General features: G+C 40.1%; 1 protein-coding gene across 5 annotated transcripts in view; it reads right to left on the bottom strand.

Moving 5' to 3' along the window:
• C1QTNF7 (C1q and TNF related 7) overlaps window positions 1-17,687 on the bottom strand; it is a 127,277-nt gene that overhangs the window by 67,129 nt on the left and 42,461 nt on the right. Inside the window, exon 1 of one of the 5 annotated variants that reach the window (XM_073805085.1) lies at window positions 17,203-17,321. The exons of the other annotated variants lie outside the window; for them this stretch is intronic. The gene's annotated coding sequence lies outside the window, so the exon portion shown is untranslated. Of the gene's footprint in view, window positions 1-17,202; window positions 17,322-17,687 lie in introns of those variants that run through there. 5 annotated transcript variants of the gene reach the window in all.

Here is a 17,687-nt window from a genome sequence, read left to right as displayed (position 1 = left end):
ACATTCTCCAGACTTGTGGGTCACAAAGAGAGCTTATGTGTGGTCAGGGGGCCTCTCTGACAGTCTGCACTTGGGCCAAGTTATTTTCAAAGCTGAGATGAGTTTAGAGAGGTCATTATAGTTCAGGATTTAAAATAAAAGTTTCAGGAAGGCTCACGTGTTTCGCTTAAAATGCAAAATATATGGGTGATGTCATGCTGGCTATTTTTATATGAGGCCTTTTGGAGATAAACATTCGTTATAAATTTCAATCTGTCAGGGGAAAAGAAGGGAATATAATTTTTTTTCTCGTGCTTACTTACTTTATGACAAGAACTAGTCTGGGTGCTTGCGGCACACACTTGACCAGCTCACTGTCCTATCTTAAGCAATGACCCCAGTTCCAACCTCCTAGAGAAAAACAAAAAAGCATCATCATGATTCCCTCAATTTCCCTCCTAGCCTTAATTTTTTCACATTCCCAACCATCCTCACTCACTTCCTGCCTGTCTCAGTGGAAACAGGTGTGAGTCAAGACTCATGATTTTTTAAGACCAAGACTTCCCCCCAGGTGGTTGTTTCGACCCACCTCTTGCCTCACTTAGATGACCTTCTCTCATTCTCGGGTGTCTTCAACTTCCACCACTGACTGCTTGTTCTTAGCCTGTACAAATTTTCAAGTCTCTTTCCGTCCTTGAAATAACCTTGACTTGGCTCCCTTGACCCACCTGTAACCACCATGCATCTCTGTTCTTCCAAGGAAAATAAAACCTGTAGGTTAATGGCATCTCATAGGACAAAAAAGGGGTGAAGAAAGAATATCAACTCTTCAGAAACCACTTTCTGAAAGCATCCATATGTGCCCAGGCTTTCTGTGCTTAGGAGTAGCTGGTGATGACTATTTCCAAACTATACCAATTTGAAGGCTCAAAACTTGCCATAAATTTCCCAGATTTCCTTGGTTTCTGGAGTGGTCTAGCCAAGACCAATGAGACATTAGAGATTGACCATTAAGGGTGAGAGTCTTGGGGGATGTGTCTGCACAAGTGTCTGAATAGGGAGGGGGATATATAAAGACAGTGGGGAGTAGAGACTGTTTCTGTTCTGGTTTTGAGGCTTTATAGAGAGAGTTGTTAATGTCAGGGGCTGAAAGCAGTGTTTCTAGGAAAACTTTTCAGGAAGACATTTCCAGTGAAGACTTGAGTCTTTGGGTACAAGCACAACTACTTTGGGGTCAGGTGACTCAACATGGAGAGGTGGCTTTCTCTCCATCTCTGCCCAGAACTTAGTAACACTCTGGCTGCATGGAGATGATCAGTTTTGGGAAGACAAGAGATTGCATTCTTCATATGAAAGTTACCATTCTCAAGATGACACCATTAAGGTACATGACTTGCATAGTGGACTGTGATTTGGACCCTGATTTGCATAAGGACTGTCGTAGAGGAATTCAGGAGCACATGTGGGCACAGCACAGAGATACTTGGGGGAAGTTGCTCAGAGAGAGGAGAGGGCATGACACTGGATTGTTGATATTATCAGTGTCTTTATCAGTATGCCTGGCCTGAGGAGGCCAGAGGACTGACATGTGATCTCCAAAAGGGCAGAGATTTTTTTTTGTTTGTATCACTCCTGATTCAATAAATAAATATATATTCAGACAGATGTAGAAAAGAAACTTAAGGTTACTGGTGGGTAAGGGGGGGGGAAGGGATAAATTGGGAGATTGGTATTGACATATACATACTACTATATATAAAATAGATAACTAATAAGAACCTACTGTATAGCACAGGGAACTCTACTGAATACTCTGTAATGGCCTATATGGGAAAATAATCGAAAAAAGAGCAGTTATATGTATATGTATAACTGATTCACTTTGCTGTACACCTGAGACTAACACATTATAAATCAACTATACTCCAATAAAAATGAAAAAATATACATATATTCAATGAACATGAGATGAATTTGGTTGCATTGGGGACAGAAAAATGTGGTCAGCCTGCAGAGAGCTGGATATTTAGTCTGACGAGCTACACTCCAGGAAGAAGTGGCTAAGTTCAGACTAAGGGTATGAAAAAGAGAGCGGAGAAAGATAATGGCCTCTTGTTAAGAAAGTTTGGCTGTAAAAATAAGGTGAGAATTCAGATGGAAGTCTGAGAAGGTTATGGGATTCATTACATGCTACAATGTGGTACAAACTGTACCATAATAGGGAGGAAATACAAAACAGACTTGAGCAGATCATACATTATTTTGACTAGCAGGTCTTGCATTATCTCAATAACCAGGTGAGAGGGGAGGGGCACGTGTGTTCATTCCTTTTTCCAGGTAAGGATCCAGAGAATAAGTTTAAATATCTTGCTAAAGGTCACAAAATTCATACGTGAACAAGAATCCATGGCTTTGAGTTACATTCTATCATTTTTTCCCCCACTTTACCATAATGCAGAAATGAGGTTTTGGCTGATGACCAGATTTTGATTCTGTGAACTCTTTTTGGTTTGTTTCGTTTCCCATTTTTAATTTTGCAATGGTGATTATGAGGTAATAAGCTTTAGTCATCCATCTTTGACTGGAAAGGTCAGAATGACATGAGGAGATAATTAAAATAGAAAGAAACTCAATTTAAAACTTGGCTGCCCGGGTTAAGATGAAGATAATGTATTGAAACAGTTGAACGTCTCCGTGAAGGTTTCAGTTCACATCTCAACAGCACAGAACAAGTTGCACAAATTCTAAGAATTATATCCCTTGGTAACAAACACTGAAGTCACTTTTTAAAATGTCACCAAATGGCTTTATTGACTCTGTTTTGTAACATGTCATAAGCAGATGGCACTTTGAAGTATATGATGCAGCTTGAAAAGCATAATTACTTAGACATTTTTGTCTGGTTTGCTAAGATAATGTGGTGAAGCCCAAAATGAAAGAATCTTGGTGTATGCTGATCAAGAAAGGCTACACACAATTCAGGGGCTTTGTTCTAATTTCTTGCAGTCAAAGGTTGATTCTTCAGCTGTCAGCTCTTGGCTGAATTTGATTTTATGAAGGTGTTTGCACTTGCCAAATAAAAGGTGCAAAGCAAAAAGAGAAGAGAACTACTATTTCTTGAATGTCTATTATCTGTCAGACTCTTTATATGGTATCTAATCTACTTCTAAAGCAATTCTATGGGTAGCTATTATTACTCTTATTTTGGATATAAAGAAATTGAGGTCCAGAGACATTCCACACCTAGTTGTGTACAGAGCTGGAATTCACACCTTCATCTGACGTCCAACCCATTTCTTTTCATTACTCTGTAGTACTTTAGGTAGAATCCTGTCCCCACCTACTTCTTATTACTTGTTTTAAAATATTTTCATGCTCACAATTATGTATTAAAATAAATGCAGCTAAGAAATGTCTATGTAACGTAGTTCTATTTATGTATCAAATTCCAAATTTATTCCTTTCAAAAATAGGAATTTATAACATATTTTGACAAATACTGTAGACTGGCTAATGAACCATCCCAATCCACTTCTTCCCTGCCTTTCTCTATATGGAAGACTGGAAACAGAAGACACAAGTTTCCAGAGTCCCTTGCAGCTAGGGGTGGCCATTGACACAGTTCGGTCAATAAGATGCACACAGAGAGTCCCAGAAGAGGGCTTTCCTTCCCAAATAAAAAGCCAAGGTTTGACAGGAAGTTTTTTTGCCTTCCTGCCTGGAATACACACTCACTGCCTAGAGATGCAGCAACCGTCTTGCCATCATGAGGATGTAAACCACATGCTAATGCTGGTGAAGCAGGAATATAGAAGGATCCTGGTTTCTTGATGACATCTGAACAGCTACGCCATCTTGTGATCACCCACCTCTCAGCTTATTTTTATGTGAGAAAAATAAACCCCTTCCATGTAAAAGGAACTGGGCCTTCAGATACTCACAGACAAGTGCAATCCTAACTGATACACATAATAGCCAGAATTTTGAAAGACATTCCTGCTTTCCAACAGTGTTCCATTTTTTATGTGACTTTGGTCCTGATTTATAGTTCTGAAGCATTGGAAGTACAGACTCAAGTTAGATACTAGATTCATTGGAATGGTGTTCATTTAGTTGGGCACAAACTGGAACAGAGTTAAGTCCCCAACCTAATTGTGGGAAAATGGCCAGCAGAGCCTGTGATCATAGAGACTATGTTTCTTCCAAAAAGTCTGGACATCACTTCACCCAAAGCAATTGGCGTGGAGCAGGAGAGGCAGAGTGAGATGGCTGGACTTAGCCCATCACCACCATTTGCTTTGCTTGGATGCAGACTTAGTCTTTGGTTGGAAAAACTAGAAGGGAACTTGGAGAATCATTTTGTCCATCTTTTCACCTTGGGGAAGGACACCTCTGGAGTTATCCCAGACATATAGGATAACCAATCCTGTTTTAATAGAATCTGATAAAGCCCAAGAAACTACCAGCAACACCATAACTACCAGGAACATCATTTAAATCTGTACTGCTTATTGGTCGATGTATCTGGTTCTAGTATTAATAAAGAAAAATATCATTAAAATAGCATACATAGTAGTTCTTCTTCTCCAAAGATGACAAATCCTCTGACTTTTCCCTCAGGAGGCCATTTCAACAATTAAAAACTTGCAGTAAGTTCTTTTTTTTTTTATTTAAATAGAATGTGCATTGCATGTGGGAATAAAAAGCCCTTTATCTTTCTAAAGCAGAGTAGTGGAGCGGCAAGTTGGTTGGTTGTGGAGTAAGGCAGCCCTAGATTCAAGTTGTAGTTCTTCCACTTCCTAGCCGGTGAACTTGTTACTTAACTACACTGAGCCTCAGCTTCTCATCTGTAAAATAAGCAGAGACATAGCCACACTATACTTGGATTATGGCAAGGAGCTAATGTATGTAAAATGCTGGAATATCATTTGCATTGAAAGTGAGTACACAGGACTTCCCTGGTGGTGCAGTGGTTAAGAATCTGCCTGCCAATGCAGGGGACATGGGTTCGAGCCCTGGTCTGGCAAGATCCCACATGCCACGGAGCAACAAGCCCATGAGCCACGACTACTGAAGCCTGTGCACCTAGACCCCGTGCTCTGCAACAAGAGAAGCCGCCGGAATGAGAAGCCTGTGCACTGCAACAAAGAGTAGCCCCCGCTCTCCGCAACTAGGAAAAGCCCGCACGCAGCAACGAAGACCCAACGCAGCCAAAAAAAAAAAAAAAATAGTGAGTATCCAATAGTAGTTCTCTCCTACCTTGCTCTCCCTACTGGACAGCAGCTCACTGCTTACAATAGCTTTAGAGCTTCAAGGAGCATCCCTGAATTGCCCATAACTCTCTACTACCAGTTAATTAAATTCAAAGTCCTAATCTCATCCTCTTTGCTCTTATTTTTCAGTGCTTGGATTCTAACATTGGACCTTGTTTTCAAAACAATTTAAAAAAATGTGTTAGCAATTTGGAGAGATCACATTTTTATAAATTATGCACCAAATATCAGTATTTGAGAATCGAAAACATTGACCTATACATTTTAGGTTGCCATGCATACAAAAGTTGTCAATCCATAATTGGGGTTTATACCATGGTGCTAACAGCAAAATGGAGTAATTAGACAATCATCTGGATTGTTCCAGCCAACAATACTCTGACCACAAATATTTGGTGGATTGGGAGACAAAGACTCCTCTGGTACAAGTTATCTGCACTGTGACCTTCACATTGGATGGATGCTGTCTCAGCCCCAAGTGAGGTCTGCTGCACAATTTTAAGAAAGGAAACATTTCAGACCATGGATTGTTTCTTAAAGCCGTGCACATGATTCTTGGCTAATAGAGTGTTGGATCAGCCAACTTCTGGCAGCTTTGCGTCTTGGCTCCACTGACATATGTGCAATTTCAGACTTGAAGCCACACATGAAGTCATTGGGAAGCTCACATAATTCATCTCTAAAAATCTGCCGTACAGTGGTTCTTGTCTTTTCCAGCAATGTAATCCCTAGGAATTGTGATGATTTGAGAGTTTTAAAAGGAATCACTAATTAATCGTCATTCACTTAGGACTTATTCATTTATCTTTGTTAAGAAAAAATTTTGAAAAAAACCCAGAGAATGGAATGAAAGAATGAAATAACTGTAGTATAGTTTGGTTCAGGGATTTTGTTTTTCTTGTTCTTATACAATCACTCATGGCATAAGATCCTAACACAGGGAAAGGAACCGACAAAACCCACTTTCAGTACTAACAGAAGCCCCATAGATTTCCTCCACCTCTGCAGTTTGGAGGTGATGGAACCAAGACCTAACAAGTTTCAATGACTTGGTTAGTGTCATGTGGTGAGTTAGTGGCTTAACCATGGCTTTGGTGTTTTTCTTATGATCCATGACTGTGCTAACTACCACTTCCTCAGTGAGGCAATCCCAGACCACCTTAGCTAAAGAAGTATCCCCTTCCCCACGCTTGTAGTTACTCTGTCTCATGACCACATTTTATTTTCTTCATAGCATTTATCAGTCTTCCAAATTACATTCTGATTTATAATTCTGTTGACTCCTCCTCTAAAGGTATGAAGGCAGAGACCTGGGCTCTTGTTCACTACTGTATCTAGAATGATACTTAGTACATAGTAGGTGCCCAATAAAAATTTGTTGCTTGAATGGACCAGAACTGGGAGGAAAGGAACTTCTGTTCATTGGGCATCTACTATGCTGGATATTATGCTGATTGTTTATGTCTGTTACACACGCTTGAGAGGTAAATGACATACCTGGAGCCTTGGAGTTAGAAAGTGGTGAAGCCAGGATTCAAAGCCAGGGATATTTCACTTCAAATCCTGAAGCTGGCCAACACTGGAAATTATTTCCAGTGTTCAATGGTTCCTGCTCTACCACACCTTCCGTGACCTCCCTTTGAGGTATCTGGACTTCCCGGTATGTGTTTTGACATCTCCCTGTTGTCTTGTATGTCTCTGTGCCGCCCTAATCTCCAGAGAAATCAATCTGATTATGTTTTATTCAGCACTGTGAATATTCTATGTTGCTGGTTTCTCTGTGTAAAGTTCATTGAGTAATTTTCTCAGATTATAGAAACAGCTCATGCTCTTCTAACACAGTGGTGAATTCCACTGAGTTGTACTGACTTATAATAAAAGGCCTACAAAGGGAAAGAAATCTACCCATCTGCTGACACTGAAGCCCGATGCAATCAAAGGGGTTTATGACAAGAAGTTCAGATGGTCACAGGGCTTAGAAGGTCACATGTACTGAAAGATGAGGAAAACACTGGGATAGAAACAAGACAGTAAATCACTCTGAAATAATGTTGATTCTGACCACAGGGAAATCCAAAAATTTGAATGGGGGAAAGTGCTCCATCTCTTGTCCTTAACAGAACTTTTCACCTCCTTCAGGTGAAGGTCATATGGGATGCCACAATCCATTTTTCCCAGATTACAAAACATGCTGAGCAGAGTGACTGTCAAACTTTGACGCAGATCTGAATCCTCTGGTGAATGATTAACACAGGGACCCAGGGACCTGCTTTATTTAGTTAATGAGGCACAGAGGAAAGGCCTCCTGAATGACAAACATAATCATCCTTCACTAGCTCACTCTCCCTTGCAGGGGGCAGTATGGCCCTGACCCGGTCCAGAGGATGGGGTTGTGAAAAGAGCACAGGACTTCAAAACTCTGTGCTTCACCCCCAGCCCTGCTAATTTCTAAGTGTATGATTTTGGGTTACATCTTCACGTCTTTGAGCTTCAGATTCCTAGTCTGAAATCCTCACGGCCCATGGTCAAGAACATTTACCTAGAAGGCCATGAACGGATAAGTGACCTGGAAGATAAAATAGTGGAAATAACTACTGCAGAGCAGAATAAAGAAAAAAGAATGAAAAGAATTGAGGACAGTCTCAGAGACCTCTGGGAAATCATTAAATGCACCAACATTCGAATTATAGGGGTTCCAGAAAAAGAAGAGAAAAAGAAAGGGACTGAGAAAATATTTGGAGAGATTATAGTTGAAAACTTCCCTAAAATGGGAAAGGAAGTAGTCAATCAAGTCCAGGGAGCACAGAGATTCCCATACAGGATAAATCCAAGGAGAAACACACAAAGACACATATTAATCAAACTATCAAAAATTAAATACAAAGAAAAAATATTAAAAGTAGCAAGGGAAAAACAACAAATACCATACAAGGGAATCCCCATAAGGTTAACAGCCGATCTTTCAGCAGAAACTCTGCAAGCCAGAAGGGACTGGCAGGACATATTTAAAGTGATGAAGGGGAAAAACCTACAACCAAGATTACTCTACCCAGAAAGTATCTCATTCAGATTTGACAGAGAAATTAAAACCTTTACAGACAAGCAAAAGCTAAGAGAATTCAGCACCACCAAACCAGCTTTACAACAAATGCTAAAGGAACTTCTCTAGGCAGGAAACACAAGAGAAGGAAAAGACCTACAATAACAAACCCAAAACAATTAAGAAAATGGTAATAGGATCATACATATCAATAATTACCTTAAATGTAGATGGATTAAATGCTCCAACCAAAAGATGTAGACTGGTGAATAGATACAAAAACAAGACCCGTATATATGCTGTCTACAAGAGACCCACTTCAGACCTAGGGACACATCCAGATTGAAAGTGAGGGGATGGAAAAAGATATTCCATGCAAATGGAAATCAAAAGAAAGCTGGAGTAGCAATTCTCATTTCAGACAAAATAGATTTAAAACAAAGACTATTTCAAGAGACAAAGAGGGATGGATAAAAGATGCATGTGAAAGAACCCAACAACACAAGGGAAGGAGACAGTGGTTAGAAATGTGGACTTCCTCCATTATGATAAAGCTGGATCACTTACTCCCAAATCCAGCCCTGCCAGCCATCACCTGTGCTGCCATGGGCATGTTACTTAGCTACTGCTAGCCTCAGTTTCTCATATATGTGAGACGAAAACAATACTTCACTTACATTAACTCTCAAGCTTCATGCGAACCCCACTATTATTACCTTTATTTCATGGAAAGGAAACTGAGGCACAGAGGAGTTAAATAACCAATGCTGGGTCACACAGAGGCTACTCGGCATGTGTCCCCGGGTGCTCTGGTTGCAGAGACACTACTCTTTACCAGTGAGCCACCTTCTCCAAAGACCACATGACACATGGCCAGTAGACAGTCAAAAATATGGCAAATGCTCAGTAAATGTTTCCCAATATTTGAAGAATTTCCGTTCACATTCCAGACATACATCCCTCCACCTTATGATTCACTGCATCACACATATTCCCTGCAGCCATAGGGTTCTAGATGAGGGACCCTGGAAAAGGACATGAGGTCCTGGTGAAGCTGTAGGGACTCGCAGAACAGAGGTTGATCGAAACAGAACTATTTCTTTTAAGTGAGCTACATTCCTGCAATTACTTCTCAGCCCTTAACCACAATCTAATTTAAAATACACGTAAAGGGGGACTTTCAAGATGACGGAGGAGTAAGACATGGAGATCACCTCCCCACAAATACATCAGAAATACATCTACATGTGGAACAACTCCTACAGAACACATACTGAATGCTGGCAGAAGACATCAGACTTCCCAAAAGGCAAGAAACTCCCCCACGTACCTGAGTAGGGCAAAAGAAAAAAGAAAAAGCAGTGACAAAAGAATTGGAACAGAATCTGCGCCTGTGGGAGGGAGCTGTGAAGGAGGAAAACTTTCCACACACTAGGAAGCCCCTTCACTGACGGAGACAGGGGATGGCAGGGTGGGAGCTTTGGAGTCATGAAGGAGAACACAGCAACTGGGGTGCGGAGGGCAAAGTGGAGAGGTTCCCGCACAGAGGATTGGCGCCGACCAGCACTCACCAGCATCAGAGGGGCTGCTCACCTGCCAGCACGGGCAGGGGCTGGGAGCTGAGGCTCCGGCTTCGGAGGTCAGATCCCAGGGAGAGGACTGGGGTTGGCTCCATTAAGACAGCCTGAAGGGGGCTAGTGAGCCACGGCTAGCCGGGAGGGAGTCCGGGAAAAGTCTGGACCTGCCTAAGAGGCAGAGACCATTGTTTCAGGGTGCACAAGGAGATGGGATTCAGAGCACCACCTAAACGAGTTCCAGAGACGGGCGCGAGCTGCGGCTATCAGCGCGGATCCCAGAGACGGGCATGAAACACTAAGGCTGCTGCTACAGCCACCAAAAAGCCCGTGTTCAAGCACAGGTCACTATCCACACCTCCTCTCCTGGGAGCTTGTGCAGCCTACCACTGCCAGTGTCCTGTGATCCAGGGACAACTTCCCCGGAGAACACACGGTGTGCCTCAGGCCGTTGTAATGTCACTCTGGCCTCTGCTGCTGCAGGCTTACCTCGCATTCCATACCCCTCCCTCCCCCTGGCCTTAGTAAGCCAGAGCCCCCGAATCAACTGTTCCTTTAATTCCGTCCTGTCTGGGCGGGGGAACAGAAGCCCTCAGGCAACCTACACCCAGAGGCGGGGCCAAATCCAAAGTTGAACCCCGGGAGCTGTGTGAACAAAGAAGAGAAAGGGAAATCTCTCCATGCAGCCTCAGGAACAGTGGATTAAATCCCCACAATCAATTTGATGTACCCTGCATCTGTGGAATAACTGAATAGACAAAGAATCAACCCAAAATTGAGGCGGTGGACTTTGGGAGCAACTATAGACTTGGGGTTTTCTGTATGCAGCTGACTAGTTTCTGATCTATATTTATCTTAGTTTAGTTTTTAGCGCTTGTTATCCTTGGTGGATTTATTTTTTGGTTTGGTTGCTCTCTACTTTCTTTCTTTTCTAAAATTACTTTTAATTTTTAATAACATTTAAAATTTTTTATTTTTAAAAAACTGTATTTTATGTTTTTTTTCTTTCTTTCTCTCTTTTCTTCTCCCTTTTTTTCTGAGCCGTGTGGCTGACAGGGTCTTGGTGCTCTGGCCGGATGTCAGCCCTGTGCCCCTGAGGTGGGAGAGCCGAGTTTAGGATATCGGTCAACCAGAGACCTCCCACCTCCATGTAATATCACAGAGCGAAAATTCTCCTAGAGATCTCCACCTCAAGGCTAAGACCCAGCTCCACTCAATGACCAACAAGCTACAGTGCTGGACACCCTGTGCCAAACAAGTAGCAAGACAGGAACACAATCCCACACATTAGCAGAGAGACTGCCTAAAATCAAAATAAGGTCACAGACACAGCAAAACACACCACTGGATGTGGTCCTGCCCACCAGAAAGAAAAGATCCAGGACACAGGCACGAGTTGCCTCTACCAGGAAGCCTCCACAACCCACTTAACCAAATGTACACACTGGGAGCAGACACCAAAAAAACCGGGACCTACAAACCTACAGCCTGTGAAAAGGAGACCCCAAAACACAGTAAGTTAAGCAAAATGAGAAACACAGCAGATGAAGGAGCAAGGTAAAAACCCACCAGAACAAGAGGAAATAGGCAGTCTACCTGAAAAAGAATTCAGAGTAATGATAGTAAAGATGATCCAAAATCTTGGAAATAGAAAGGAGAAAATACAAGAAACGTTTAACAAGGACCTAGAAGAACTAAAGAGCAAACAAACAATGAAGAACAATAAAATAAATGAAATTAAAAATGCTCTAGAAGGAATCAATGGCAGAATAACTGAGGGAGAAGAAAGGATAAGTGAGCTGGAAGCTAAAATATTGGAAATAACTACCACAGAGCAGAATAAAGAAAAAAGAATGAAAAGAATTGAGGACAGTCTCAAAGACCTCTGGGACATTGAACACATGAATGTTTGAATTATAGGGGTCCCAGAAGAAGAGGAGAAAAAGAAAGGGACTGAGAAAATATTTGAAGAGATTATAGTTGAAAATTTCCTAATATGGGAAAGGAAATAGTCAATCAAGTCCAGGAAGCACAGAAAGTCCCATAGGGGATAAGCACAAGGAGAAACATGCCAAGACACATATTAATCAAACTATCAAAAACTAAACACACACACAAAATATTAAAAGCAGCAAGGGAAAAACAACAAATACCATACAAGGGAATACCCATAAGGTTAACAGCTGATCTTTCAGCAGAAACTCTGCAGGCCAGAAGGGAATGGCAAGACATATTTAAAGCGATGAAAAGGAAAAACCTGCAACCAAGATTACCCTACCCAGCAAGGATCACATTCAGATTCGATGGAGAAATTAAAACATTTACAGACAAATGAAAACCAAGAGAATTCAGCACCACCAAACCAGCTTTACAACAAATGCTAAAGGAACTTCTCTAGGCAGGAAACACAATAGAAGGAAAAGACCTGCAATAAGAAAACCAAAATAATTAAGAAAATAGTAATAAGAACATACATATCAATAATTACCTTAAATTTAAATGGATTAAATGCTCCAACCAAAAGACATAGATTGGCTGAATGGATACAGAAACAATACCTGTATATATGCTGTCTACAAGAGGCCCACTTCAGACCTAGGGACACATCCAGACTGAAAGTGGGGGGATGGAAAAAGATATCCCATGCAAATGGAAAACAAAAGAAAGCTCAAGTAGCAATTCTCATATCAGAAAAAATAGACTTTAAAATAAAGACTATTATAAGAGACAAAGAAGGACACTACATAATGATCAAGGGATCAATCCAAGAAGAAGATATAACAATTGTACATATGTATGCACCCAACATGGGAGCACCTCAATACACAAGGCAAATGTTAACAGCCATAAATGTGGAAATTGACAGTAACACAATCATAGTAGGGGACTTTAACACCCCACTTTCACCAATGGATAGATCATCCAAAATGAAAATAAATAAGGAAACACAAGCTTTAAATGATACATTAATATGAACTTAATTGATATTTATAGGACATTCCATCCAGAAACAACAGAATATACTTTCTGTTCAAGTGCTCACGGAACATTCTCCAGGATAGATCTTATCTTGGGTCACAAATCAAGCCTTGGGAAATTTAAGAAAATTGAAATTGTATCAAGTATTTGTTCTGGCCACAATGTTATAAGACTAGATAAAAATTACAGGAAAAAAATCTGTAAAAAATACAAACACATGAAGTCTAAACAATACAGTATTTAATAACCAAGAGATCACTGAAGAAATCAAAGAGGGAAACAAAAAATACCTAGAAACAAATGACAATCAAAACACGATGACCCAAAACCTATGGGATGCAGCAAAAGCAGTTCTAAGCAGGAACTTTATAGCAATACAATCCTACCTCAAGAAACAAGTAGCATCTCAAATAAAAAACCTAAACTTACACCTAAAACAATTAGAGAAAGAAGAACAAAAAACCCCCCAGAGTTAGCAGAGGAAAGAAATCATAAACAAAAGATCAGAAATAAATGAAAAAGAAATGAAGGCAACAATAACAAAGATCAATAAAACTAAAAGCTGGTTCTTTGAGAAGATAAGCAAAACTGATAAACCTTTAGTCAGACTCATCAAGAAAAAAAGGGAGAAGACTCAAATCAACAGAATTAGAAATGATAAAGGAGAAGTAACAACTGAACCTGCAGAACTACAAAGGATCATGAGAGATTACTACCAGAAACTATATTCCAATAAAATAGACCACCTGGAAGAAATGGATAATTTCTTAGAAAAGCAGAACCTTCTGTGACTGAACCAGGAAGAAATATAAACAGACTAATCACAAGCACTGAAATTGAAACTGTGATTAAAAATCTTCCAACAAAAAAAGCCCAGGACGAGATGCCTTCACAGGCGAATTTTATCAAACATTTAGAGAAGAGCTAACACCTATCTTTCTCAAACTCTTCCAGAATATAGCAGAGGGAGGAGCACTCCCAAACTCATTCTATCAGGCCACCATGACCCTGATACCAAAACCAGACAAAGATGTCACAAAAAAAGAAAACTACAGGCCAATATCACTGATGAATATAGATGCAAAAATCCTCAACAAAATACTGGCAAACAGAGTCCAGCAGCACATTAAAAGGATCATACAGCATGATCAAGTGGGTTTTATCCCAGGAATTGCAAGGATTCTTCAACACACGCAAATCAATGTGATAAACCATATTAACAAATTGAAGGAGAAAAACCATATGATAATCTCAATAGATGCAGAAAAAGCTTTTGACAAAATTCAACACCAATTTACAATAAAAATCCTCCAGAAAGTAGGCATAGAAGGAACTTACGTCAACATAATAAAGGCCATATATGTCAAACCCACAGCAAACATCATTCTCAATGGTGAAAACTGAAAACATTTCCTGTAAGATCAGGAATAAGACAAGGTTGTCCACTCTCACCACCATTATTTTACATAGTTTTGGAAGTTTTAGCCACAGCAATCAGAGAAGAAAAAGAAATAAAAGAATCCAAATTGGAAAAGAAGTACTAAAACTGTCATTGTTGGCAGATGACATGATAGTATATATAGAGAATCCTAAAGAGGCTACCAGAAAACTAGTAGAGCCAATCAATGAATTTGGTATAGTAGCAGGATAAAAAATTAATGCACAGAAATCTCTGGCATTCCTATACACTAATGATGAAAAATCTAAAAGAGAAATTAAGGAAACATCCCCATTTACCACTGCAACAAAATGAAAATAATGCCTAGGAATAAGCCTACCTAAGGAGAGAAAAGAACCGTATGCAGAAAACTATAAGACACTGATGAAAGAAATTAAAGATGATACAAACAGATGGAGGAATATACCATGTTCTTGGATTAGAAGAATTAATATTGTGAAAATGACTATACTACCCAAAGCAATCTACAGAATCAGTGCAATCCCTATCAAACTACCAAAGTCATTTTTCACAGAACTAGAACAAAAAATTTCACAATTTGTATAGAAACACAAAAGACCCCATATAGCCAAAGCAATCTTGAGAAAGAAAAACGGAGCTGGAGGAATCAGGCTCCCTGACTTCAGACTATACTACAAAGCTACAGTAATCAAGAAAGTATGGTACTGGCATAAAAGCAGAAATATAGATCAAGGGAACAGGATAGAAAGCCCAGAGATAAGCCCACGCACATATGGTCACCTTATTTTTGATAAAGGAGGCAAGAATATACAATGGAGAAAAGACAGCCTCTTCAATAAGTGGTGTTGGGGAAACTGGACAGCTACATGTAAAGAATGAAATTAGAACACTTTCTAACACCATACACAATAATAAACCCCAAATGGATTAAAGACATAAATGTAAGGCCAGACACTATAAAACTCTTGGAGGAAAAGACAGACAGAACACACTATGACATAAATCACAGCAAAATCCTTTTTGACCCACCTCCTAGAGAAATGGAAACAAGAACAAAAATAAAGAAGTGGGACCAAATGAAACTTAAAATCTTTTGCACAGCAAAGGGAAACATAAACAAGACGAAAAGACAACCCTCACAATGGGAGAAAATATTTGCAAATGAAGAAACTGACAAAGGATTAATCTCAAAAATTTACAAGCAGCTCATGCAACTCAGTATCAGAAAAACAAACAACCCAATCCAAAAATAGGCAGAAGACCTAAATGAACATTTATCCAAAGATATACAGATTGCCAACAAACACAGGAAAGAATGCTCAACATCACTAATCATTAGAGAAATGGAAATCAAAACTATAATGAGTTATCACCTCACACCAGTCAGAATGCCCATCATCAAAAAATCTACAAACAATAAATGCTAGAGAGGTGTGGAGAAAAGGGAACCCTCTTGCACTGTTGGTGGGAATGTAAATTGATACAGCCACTTTGTAGAACAGTATGGAGGTTCCTTAAAAAACTAAAAATAGAACTACCATACGACCCAGAAATCCTACTACTGGGCATATACCCTGAGAAAACATAATTGAAAAAGAGTCATGTACCAAAATATTCATTGCAGCTCTATTTACAATAGCCAGGACTTGGAAGCAACCTAAGTGTCCATTGACAGATGAATGGATAAAGAAGATGTGGCACATATACACAGTGGACTATTACTCAGCCATAAAAAGAAACAAAATTGAGTTATTTGTGGTGAGGTGGATGGACCTAGGGTCTGTCATACAGAATGAAGTAACTCAGAAAGAGAAAAACAAATACCGTATACTAACACATATATATAGAATCTAAAAAAAAAGGTTCTGAAGAACCTAGGAGCAGCACAGGAATAAAGACGCAGACGTAGAGAATGGCCTTGAGGACACAGAGAGGAGGAAGTGTGAGCTGGGATGAAGTGAGAGAGTGGCATTGACATATACACACCACCAAATGTAAAATAGATAGCTAGTGGGAAGCAGCCACATAGCACAGGGAGATCAGCTCTGTGCTTTGTGATCACCTAGAGGGGTGGGAAAGGGAGGGAGGCCCAAGAGGGAGGAGATATGGGAATATATGTATTTATATAGCTGATTCACTTTGTTATAAACAAGAACTAACACACCATTGTAAAGCAATTATACTCCAATAAAGATGTTAAAAAAATAGTCATAAAAGACACGTTCTAGAACAATGCATTATTTATGAAACTATGCAATCCTTTCATAGAATTACTATTAATTCAAACTCGTAGTTTTACCAATGCAGTCTAGATATTTACACACATATATTGCAATGAATGCATTGTCGTTTCCAAAGCTATATGCAGTTATGGGCACATTTATTTAATAAACTAAACAGTAAATAAATCAGCACCCTTAACCAAAAGTAAATTGAGTGCACAGTTTATACTGCTACAAGGAAATCTCCACAAGACAGTAAGAGCTTTAATGTTTTCTTTTTCCTCTATTTAAAGCCTACAAAACAAAGGAAAAACCTTCAGCTTGAATTATGTAGCCACTGACTCAATGATCATTCTGTTTTTCAGGGGAGGCGATGGAGCTCCTTCTGTTTGCTCCCACAAGTGTGCACATCAGCCTCTTACTCCTCTTGTTGATAGATCTATAGCCATGAGAGAGCATATCTGCCAAGTCAAGGGCTGTTTTCAAAACTAACCCAGGCAAAGCCGATTCTGACTTTTGCTTTCTCTCTTCTGTTCCACATGAGCTGCCCCCAGAGGAGATGTTTCATTGAGAAACTCCAGGTCAGTAAACACCCCCAAACCTCAGCGAAGAACAGAGAAAGAGTAACACCAGCATGAGCCAAATGACTCATCTCTGGGAGGAAAAAAAGAATGAAGAGGTTCATTTCAATCAGGAGAGAGGGATCTTTACTTACATCGCTTGCAAGACCTTCCAACAGTTTGAGTCTTTGAACTCTACTGCACACAGATGTGGAGTTTTCACTTGAAATCCCCCTCCCTTTGGCAGTGAGGAGGACTCATAGCTCTTTGGGGCTTCAGAGTGATAAGTAATTTCCTGATTCATTTCCAAAGCATCCTCCCAGGCTTCTAGCAGAGGCAGGGGGAGAGGAACCAGCCAGGCCCACGCTGTGTGGAGATGTCATGGCCTACACAGACCTCCCAATGTTTCGATAGAGCCTGAAAGGAGAGTTTGTGAACCTCACAAGCAAAAATAAATCTCCTCCTCTATCAGTTGACTCACTCCCCGAATCACACTTGAGAAACAGCACAAAGAGTCTAGACAATATTTGCTCTAAAGGTGTAAAATTCAAGTTGGACAGCATCTTATATTTCTTGCTGGGGGAAATCAGGGGCACCTTTGATGGGTCTTCAGGGCAGGTTGTGATTGTTTTCTCATGAG

The sequence above is a fragment of the Tursiops truncatus genome, chromosome 5 (assembly GCF_011762595.2).
Source record: "Tursiops truncatus isolate mTurTru1 chromosome 5, mTurTru1.mat.Y, whole genome shotgun sequence".
NCBI lineage: Eukaryota > Metazoa > Chordata > Mammalia > Artiodactyla > Delphinidae > Tursiops > Tursiops truncatus.
Note: the sequence above shows the minus strand (reverse complement) of the source record. Positions and strands in the feature narration are given on the sequence as shown.